Source organism: Neomonachus schauinslandi, chromosome 3, assembly GCF_002201575.2.
Source record: "Neomonachus schauinslandi chromosome 3, ASM220157v2, whole genome shotgun sequence".
Lineage (NCBI taxonomy): Eukaryota > Metazoa > Chordata > Mammalia > Carnivora > Phocidae > Neomonachus > Neomonachus schauinslandi.
This window is the reverse complement of record NC_058405.1, coordinates 47,388,383-47,398,960: the sequence shown is the minus strand read 5'-3', so window position 1 is coordinate 47,398,960 and position 10,578 is coordinate 47,388,383. Positions and strand designations below refer to the sequence as shown.

The 10,578-nt window shown below is 35.4% G+C and overlaps 1 pseudogene; it reads right to left on the bottom strand.

Annotated features, from left to right (window-relative positions):
* Nucleotides 1–3,673: 3,673 nt before the first annotated feature.
* LOC110587754 lies at nucleotides 3,674–4,043 on the bottom strand (annotated as a pseudogene).
* Nucleotides 4,044–10,578: the final 6,535 nt, after the last annotated feature.

Below are 10,578 nucleotides of genomic sequence, written 5' to 3'. Positions count from 1 at the left end.
ACTATATTTTCATCTTTAACCAATATATGAGAAACAATATATTATATAACTATGTTTAAAAAAAAAACAGCTACATAGCTACTAAGCTCACACTTGTGAATCAAATATAAATGTATGGATAAAATATATAATTTAGAATATGGCTCATTAAAATTTGCCTAAACTGAATTTCCTTAACACATTTTAGAGAAAGCTATTGAGAACTTGTCACAATAGCCTCTCAAAATTCCTGACAGTATGAAATGGTAGGCTGTATCCTTAGCAGTTTTTATTACTTAAATATAATGAAAATATATCAAAATAAAACTTTCTATATGCAATTTTCTCACATCAGCAACTGATTCAGTAATCTATTTTGAAATTCTTTTGTAAGGCATGGATAATTTATCTAGTCCCTGAAACAAAGATAGAATTGGTTTTTGTTTGTAACTTTGAAAATATAGGATAGTTAGAAATGGATATGTTAACATTTTTTATGAGTTTATGAGTAATGAGGAAGATAACAAAAACAGTCCTTTGGAGTTCCAAGAAATAAAACCACTTTTTGTTACAACACTGTGTGAAGATTCTTTAACCTTGTAATATAAGAGGGATTACATTTACTCACAAATGAGCTATGTCTATACAATTTCTTCAAAATATAGCATTAAAATAACCACCTCTTTGAACTTATAGGCCTGTTCTCCTACACTTATTTTTTTCCTGACATATTTTTGAAGGTAGTATTAGGGTGCATATAATTATCCTGTCATATTTTGTTTTCTGTATACATTTTCTTAAAATTTTACCTCCAGATCTTCAAAATTTGGGGACAAACACTTTTACTGTCTACTATTTGTGTCTTCCATTCAGCAACAAGGAAGGATGACAGAAAATTCATAGCTGTTAGAACAATGGTAGTAAGAATACTTAAACTCAGGAGGCAGTTGTTTTCTGCAGAAAGTTAAAAAAAAGTTGGTTAATGTTATTGGTTGGGACTTGGCAAATCATAAAGTATGTGCAAAGTATTATCTCATTTAATTCTTATATCAGCCAAATGGCATATTTAATGTTACTTTTTTCTGTTTACTATATGAGAAAAATGAGCCTCACAGAAGTTAAATTGACCAAGGTCACGATAAGCTAATAAGTGAAAAAAGTAGCTTATCTTCACCTGCTTAAATTTTCATCCAGCCTTATCAAACAATTACAAGCTTCTCAAGGTATATCTTCAATAATTTATATGCCAAAACAAATGTATGTATAACTTATTAGTGGCCATATTTAATATTATTCTAGTTTACTACATTCCGGAAAAAGGGTGTCAAATGTATAAAGGAATTAGTGAAATAGAGTCAGATGCCTTTATTTACTAAATCATACATTTAATAAATATTGGTGGAGTTCCAAGCATATGTCAAATACTTACTAAAAACTGAGTATAAAGGAGTAAACAAAGCAGAGGTGGTTCCTGTCCCCACTGAGCTTAAAATCTTACATAGACACATATGAATAAAAAGCATGTACAGAATTCTGTATTAGAATAACCTGATTCATGCTGGATTAACAAACATCTCTAACATTTTATTAGCTTAACCCAATAAAAATTATTTCTTTGTTCATACCACATGTCCAATAGAATTTAGAGGTGAGACCCTGCTTGCTCATTGTAGTGGCTCAAGGATCCAAGCTAACAGATCCATTTCGTGTTATGGTTACATGATCACCAAGGCAAAGGGAAAGAAACAAGGTAAATCACTTGCTGGCTTTTAAATCTTCCATTCAGAAATGACACAATACCTTCCACTCACATTTCACTGGTCAGAGAAAGTCACATGACCATGACTAACTTTAAACAGGGCCAGAAAACACAAATTTATCATGTTTTAAGAAGCACCATGGGAATATATATGAATAGTTCTAGCAATTACCATTGGTCCTAAAGCAGCATGCATGCATAATAGAGTAACACAAAGTAAAAAAGAAGACTGGTACACAGACTCTAAATGTAGCCCTCATGGTCTCCACCTCCTGGTATTCATACCTGTGTAAATTCCCTCTCTTTGAGTGTGGGTAGGACCTCGGACTTAGTTCTAACCAAAATAATATTATAAAGGTAATTAGTCTGTGTGGGCTACTATAACAAAATGCCAAAGACTGGATGGCTTAAATAACAGAAGTCTATTTCTTACATTTTTAGAGGCTGACAAGTCCATGATCAGGATTCTGGCCATTGGTTTCTGATGAGGCTTCTCTTCCTGGCTTGTAGACGGCCTTCTTTTTGCTACATATTCACATGGCCTTTCTTCAGTGCGTGTGCACAGAGGGAAGATGGGAGCAAGCTCTCTGATTTCCTCTTCTTATGAAGAAGCTAATCCTATGGAATCAGAGCCTGCCCTTATGACTTCATTTAACTTTAATTACTTCTTAGTTGCTTCATCTCAGATATCATCACACTGGGGGTTATGGCTTCAACATGTGAACTAGTGGTGGGAAGAATACAAATATTTAGTCTCTAATGGTGACAGATATCAGTTCAAGGGTAACACTACATAAGACTGTAATTATCTGTTTAGCTGAGACTCTTTTCCTTGCTGTCTTTGAGGACAGAAGATGACATGTTGTGAGCTCTCCCAGGGAAAGGGCCACATAATAAGCAAATGAGTGTAACTTCTGGACAACAACAATTAAGAGACCAAGGTTCTCAGCCCAACAGCCTGAGAAGAACTGAATACTACCAACAGTCATATGAGCTTGGAAGCAGTTCTTTCCCCAGACTAGCAACAGATGAGATTATAGCTATGGTTAGTATCTTAATTTCAGCTTTATGTAATCCCGAAGCAAAGAATTCAGCTAAACTGTACCCAAACTCCAGATTTACAAAAACTGTGAGACAATAAATGTGTGTTATTTCAAAACACCATGTTTGTGGTAATGTTATTACACGCTAATAGATAATGATACACGTACAGATAATGGAGTAATTAATTTCTTGATAGGTGATATCACAGAGAGCTTCACAGATAGAGCTGAACCTAAGTACAGTTTTTGAGAATAAGTAGAAATATTTAAGAAAGCCAAGAATGGAAAAGAAGGGAGTTACAGGAAAGCACAGAAAAATGAAAGTATGGGGCGCCTGGGTGCCTCAGTGAGTTAAATATCAGACTCCTGATTTTGGCTCAGGTCATGATCTCAGGGTGATGAGATCCAGCCCCGCATTGGGCTCCATGTTCAGCATGGAGTCTGCTTGTCCCTCTCCCTCCCTCTCTGCACACCCCCTCACACTATCTCATGCACATACTCTCTCTCTCACTTTCTCTCTCACTGTGTCTCTAAAATAAATAATCTTAAAAAAAGAAAAAATGAAAGAAGAAAGAAAATAGAAGTAATCAAAATTGCTAGAATAAAAGGAATCCATATAAGGAAATGTGAGAGGATCTGCCTAGAATTCAAGCTAAAGAGACATAGAAGGATTTAGAATAAATGAGTGATATAATTATGAGTTAAATATACAAAAGCCATTCTTTTACTCTGTTTCTTAAAAAAAAAAAAAAGCATATTTTCCAGGTTTCATTTAATAGCAGGAATATTTTAAAACATTTAAGTCAACCATGTAAAAACTAAAAAAAAATTCTTTATGTAGCTTTATTTTTTTCTTAATCATAGCTTAGTGATTTATTCTCCTAAGTCTCCATCAGCAGGTGGAATGGAAGACCCCTCCCATGCTGATGCCTTTGTCAGCCAAAGCATTATAGTGCTTTAATGCCTGCTCTCTCTGCAGGACCCGCACATCAATGCCTTGTTTCTCCGAACACTTTGCAGTTGATGGAGGCACCTTCAAGGCCTCACTCATCCCTCGGCCTATCACAAGGGTCTGCACGCTCTTCTTGACAACTTCCTCCACATCTGCAGGATGCATACAAGGAGAATGCTCAGTTCCTATATCTCTCCAACCCCAAGCCCGACTTCCCCCTGGCCACACTTTGCAGTATTTATAGGTTTTAGTAGAGCCTTGTACTTTCATTTGCCACCCATGATAGAGAAGCAATTTTAGGGGAGAGCATGAGGAACTTAACTGAACTCCAGTGCCCTCTCTTTATGGGAGTTGAGATCCCAAAGGGCTCCGAGGGTTACCTCTTTTTATATAGCTTTAAAAACAACTTGCCAACTCATAATACATATACTGATAACAACATGAAATAGATCAACAACCTTACTGAACAACCAAAATAAGCGATTCATTTCATTTTGTTTAAATAACAAATCCCTATAAATAAAGATCTTTTAAATTGTATCTATTTAATAGATGTTTCAATTATCTATTGTTGCATAACAAGTCACTCCAAAAGTTAATGTCTTGAAACAATATCAATTTGTTATTTCTGGACAATTCTATGAGCTGACTGGGCTTTCCTGGATGGCTCTTCTCCAAGAGGGATCAGCTGAGGTCACTGAGGTCAGTGACCTCAGCTGGTCACGCAGGCTGCCAGGCTGCGTTTAAGATCCGAGAGACCTTTACACACGTCTGGCACCTCAGTGTTTCTCCACAGGGCCTCCCTCTCCACACGACAGTTTTGGGCTTCCTTATGGCACAGTGGTCTCAGGGTGGTCATTCTTACAAGAGGCCTCATATGCCCAGAAAACACAGTAAGGCAAGCTTCTGGGCCTCTTAAAAGCTAGGCACATATGGCCTTAAAACCATCATTTTTGACACATTTTTTTAGGTTAAAACCAGGCCAGCTCATATTCAAAGTTAGAACTAAAGATTCCACATCTGGATGGGAGGAAGAAAGGATTTATATTGGGTAAGTCTGGTCACTACCTACTACAGTAAGTATATAATACACATAGTTTATTTTCAGTGAAAGTAAGAATCCTCCATTTCCATAGTTAAATATCAGAACTGAAGGATTAGAAAACTCTTTTTGAAAATTACTGATAGAACCATACAGGAGTTGTAGCAGCCACGGATAAGGTCATAAAAGTAGAGTTTGAATGTAGGATTAGGTTCACCCCAGTTAATGCTAGAAGGTACCATTCATACCCCTATTTTTTCAGCCTTTTTTTTTATGAAACTATTCCAATTAGATAGTCCATGAATTTATAATTTCGTGTTCAAATAGTTTTGAAAAATAATGAAAAAGTATTTCTATTCTCCTTTTAAAGATTTGACAACATATATTAAAATAAGAACTTTCTAATTAAGGCTAAGTTTCCATCAGAAAGAAGCAATTTCTAGAACGGGGGTTCTTAGCCTCGGAGAGTCAGTAAATTTTTGACATTTATGCAAAATTTTGCTTATATACATTTTTCTGGGTAGACGGTTCATTAGCTCTCTTCTCAGTTTTGGTCTGCCCATCTTTTTTTTTTTTAAGATTTTATTTATTTATCTGACAGAGAGAGAGAGAGAACAAGTAGGCAGAGAGACAGGCAGAGGGAGAGGGAGAAGCAGACTCCCCGCTGAGCAGGGAGCCCGATGTGGGACTCGATCCCAGGACCCTGGGATCATGACCTGAGCCGAAGGCAGCCGCTTAACCGACTGAGCCACCCAGGCGCCCCTGGTCTGCCCATCTTTTACATGTCTCAGTGTGTAGAGTCAGAAGGGCTATATTTGAACCATGATTTGATCAACTTTAACCAAATGTTTCATTTGTCCAGTGAAAATAATACTACCTCTTCTGCCTCAAAAACAATACTATGAATATGAGTTATCACTTGTAAACTAATTATTAAAATATTATTTTTAGAAACCATGGTTTTTAAATTATGATTTTTCTCATATGGGATCTAAGTAACTAAAAACCACTAATTAACCACTTGTCATGTGCTTCAAAATCTCTTAAGTGCTTTAAAAGTATCTTATTTGGTCCCCACAGCAACACTATGAAATAGGTTTCACGATTCCTACTTTACTTCTAGGACAACTCATGAGATAAAAATTTTAGTTGTTGCTATATAGTCACCCAATAAAATGAACTGTAGTATTACTTAATTAACACTGAACCTCTCTCCTTAGAAGAAATATATCTCTCCTTCTTGTGAAATTCAGATATGATGATGTAATTTGGTTTATCCAGGTAGACGTACCTGTCACTTCGGGGCATAAGCTTTCAGAACTAATGTAAAATTCACCATGTTCTCTTTCACCTGCTGTGATCACAGAGGATGTGTCAAGTGAAAGCCTGGGTCAGGAGTGAGGAAGACATGGAAGACCAATAAAGATAAATGAGGTATGAATGAGAGATAGACTTAGTTATCTTAAACCAAGAAAAATTTAGCATGTGTTTGCTACCACCGTCACACCTACCCTATCCTGACTGATATATACACCCAGCAAAAAGGGGAGCCAACCCAGTCTGGCTCCAAAGCCTGAACTTTGAACTGCTCTGCTCTTCTACCTCTCTTGATTTTACAAATAACTTTTTTTTTTTTTAACTCCTGTTCATTCATCAACCTATTATGTTTTCTGAGGAAACACTTCATTGTACCCTTGAGAAGACATTTTGCCCTGCATGGTGCTGGTTTGCAGAGAACAATGATAGGATGTAAGCCTGCCAAACTTCACCAAAAAACTATTTTGAAGTTTGGGATACCCTCCAATACTAGAATGGAAAATCTATTACAGATGCTAAAAATATATCTGCTAAGCTAATTGAGGGAAATAAGAAATAAATTTGAACGTAGGCTGTTTAGATAATTGGGACCTCGACTGTTAAATTGATGCTACCCTATTAAAATAATTAGGAGTCTGTGTGGCTCAGTCCTTTGAGCAACTGACTTTTGATTTCGGCTCAGGTCGTGATCTCAGAGTCATGAGATCCAGCCCCAAGTCAGGCTCTGCGCTCAGCGGGGAGTTTGCTTGAGATTCTCTCCCTCTGCCCCTTGCCCCACTCTCTATCTCTCTCAAAATAAATAAATATTTTTAAAAATAATTAAAATTTAGAAAAGCCTTAGTACATAAATTTTTGTAAAGTTTTTGTAAAAGAACTTATATAAATGAAATTCTACCTGTACATTGCTAAGATACTCAAAAGAGCTGAGATGGTCAACAAGATCCTTTTCCTGAACTAAGGTGGCTAAAAATTGCTTTGATGAAGATGAGGATGATTACAATGATGATAATGATGATGATAAAGATACCAGCTAACATTTATCAAGGGTTTACTGTAAGCCAGGCCATCTGCTAAGTGATTTTCCTTTTGCAGCCTTGTATGGTGTGTGTGATTACAACCTCCATTATATAAAGGGAAAGCTAGTATAACTAAAGAAATTGTGCTGAAATTGGACCCAAGCAAACTGAATTCAGAGCTCCCATGCTCAATCACGCTGGTATATTTGCCCTATGCAACTGAGATAATATCTGTGTTTCTTTTCAGGTAAAGCTTTCCTAAGATGCTGGATCATAGACTGAGGTTCTTTATCAGAAACTCATTTGTATTATTTCTGACCAAAAAAACAGCAAACTTGCAATTAATAATGAGCAGAGTCAAGTGGTCCTCCAGTTAGGAGAAGATGCAAAACCTAGGGTCAACTTTCTTCATACCAAGGACTCAACACTTTTATATTTGGAGCAAAGATTGTATTTTTTAATTTGTGTGCTGTTATTTTACTTCAGTTGTAAACTGAAAATACTCCAGTATATAGTAGTCTCCAAAGTGTTCATTAACATATAATATAGAATATAATATTTCCAGAACTAAGCTGATTTGGGCTACTATTATATCAGAAATTAGCTTCATCTAAAATAGGGGTTGAATGGAGCAAAATATTGCTTTGAATTAGGTATAGGAGAAAAAAGGGACTAGAGAGAGGAGAAACATTTCTGTGAAATTCTACATCTTTGATTTATTTCCTTTCTTAGTTTTAGTTTTTTAAGTCTGAGTTTAAGGTCAATCAAGCATTTACTTAATTATGCAGAAATAACTAATGCAAGTTCAAACTATAGTTAATAGACATTTAAATTTTTTTATTACTATACATAAGATTTTGTGTACAATATGCATTACTATTGGAAAATAAACAAAATCAACTGGAATTGTATTTGTTCAAAGCTTTATTTTGCTTTAGAAATTATTTGTGAAAACAGAATATTATGCAAGACTAAATTAGTGTATGCGGGTTTTTTTGTTCTTTTTTTCCCTCTAATTTCTCCCCCAGTCTTCAAGGGAGTGGGCTTATCTTTCAAAAAGAAGTATTAATTAAAAAGAAGTCTACACAAATGGATTTGAAAGCTTTAATTTAGGTAAATCAGGAAAATGCAAATATAGTATTTGTCATAGCAGAGTGGCTTAGCTTTGCTCTCTGATGCCTTTCATATATTTCTAGTTGCCATGGCTTCCTGCCTATCATGTTCATGACAAGCATTCAAAGCAGAAATATTGTAGGAGGATTGCTTGTCTGAGAACACACATACTACTTAAGGCCTTTATTTCTGGCTCACTGACACTATTCACCTAAACATAAAAAGGGAGTGGTCAAACAGGCAATACTTATCTTTATTCTTGTTTTGTTACTGTCAGGACCCTTTACCCTGGCATGTTTATTTTATAGAGTGGCTTTTCTTTGTGTTCCTTACCTGTTATCAGATCAGTGCCTCCTAGTGGTCAGTAAAGGCCATAACACCATTTCTTGCATTGTCTTCCTAAAGTACACTTGGTGAGCCTTTCGAGTTTGGATCTGTATAGCTAATCTGGGATCCGCGATGTTTTACTAACTTTATAGTTTTTTGGGTATATGAGTCACTTTCCTGTTTCCATTGTAATTAAAATTTCTACATTTGTCTTAGAAAAGGTCTATGCATGTGCTGTCCAATACAGTAGTCACAAGCCACATGTAGATTTTTAAATTAAAATAAAAAGTAATTAGGGGCACCTGGGTGGCTCAGTCGTTAAGCGTCTGCCTTCGGCTCAGGTCATAATCTCAGGGTCCTGGGATCGAGTCCCGCATCGGGCTCCCCACTCTGCGGGAAGCCTGCTTCTCCTTCTCCCCCTCCCCCTGCTTGTGTTCCCTATCTCGTTGTGTCTCTCTCTGTCAAATAAATAAATAAAATCTTAAAAAAAATAAAATAAAATAAAAAGTAATTAAATTAAGGCTAGAATAGCCAGAAAAATTCTGTTGCACATTGTTGGTTTCTGAGACAAAGATAAAATCTGTAGAATATATATTAATGTAAGAACTTATTAATATTTTTACTTTTTATTAATATTTTAAATACTTCACATTACAATATGATCTCTATATTTATAAAATATTACTCTGCTTTAAAATAATATCTTGTTGCTTTCAAACATATTTTTAAGTTTGCAAACCCCGTGTTGTACTTTAAAAATCTGGTCACATGACTATAAGTAGATTTTTTTTTTTCCCGAAGGCATACAGTATTTTGACCTGGAAATAGCAAGTAGGTAGAACCATTTTTTATTACTGGAACTTCCCATTATAACCTATTATAACTAAAATAATCTTTGTTCTCATTCACCTGCCTCTAAGGCTATTTCTAAAATATGCATATCATAGAGTTTAATATTATGTATATTTATATTCCTTACTATCATATTTTTTCTTTGAAATTGATGATATATATATATATACACATATACATATATATTCTCTCTCTTATATGTACAGTTCTCCTTCCGGCTTGAATAGTAGTTTGGCTATCATAAAATGTTTACCTCTATATTTAAAAATGCAGCTTATATTTCCTTTAATATCCTGTGCAATTAAAGTAATACTTGTCTTTATTAATGTTTTATATTTATATAAAACCCATAAGTATACATGCAGACATGTGATCCAAAGACATTTTTTATTATTGTTATTGTTTTATAAACAAGAAAGGAACAGCAAGAAATATAGTTAAATTGTAGTTATTCAACTTACATAATTTATAGTTTTGAAGATAGAATTCCATTAGATCTTGCTGCCTATAGTAAGCTATTACTTTTTCAATATGTGAAAGCCATTGTCCTTATTTTAAAGTCTAGACTTAAAATAATATACAACTGAGAAATTACCTTCCAACCATGACAACAGTATGGTAATATTTTCACAAATTTACTTTCATCTTGTTACATATTAGTCTAATATGAATCAGAGCTTCACCAATAGAAGAGCTTTATTTATTTTTTAAAAGATTTTACTTATTTACTTGAGAGAGTGAGAGAGAGAGAGAACATGAGTGGGGGAGGCTCAGAGGGAGAGGGACAAGCAGACTCTGCCCTGAGTGCAGAGCCTGATGCAGGGCTTGATCCCAAGATCCTGAGACCATGACCTGTGCCAAAACCAAGGGTCGGCCCCTTAACCAACTGAGCCACCCAGGTGCTCCTGAACTTTAAACAGACATTTTTTTTTCTTTTAATCTGTCTATCTATACATGCAGTAGATATGATGAGGTTGTTTTCTGGAGCATACATCTTAGCCCTAATTTTCTTTTAAGATTTTATTTTTAAGTGATTTCTACACCCCAACATGGGGCTTGAACTTACAACCCCAAGATCAAGAGTCACATGCTCTACAGATTGAGACAACTAGGCACCCCAATGGAGCGTCCTGCTTTCTTACCTTCTCTTCCAAAAGTGGTGATCTTATGAACGCTTT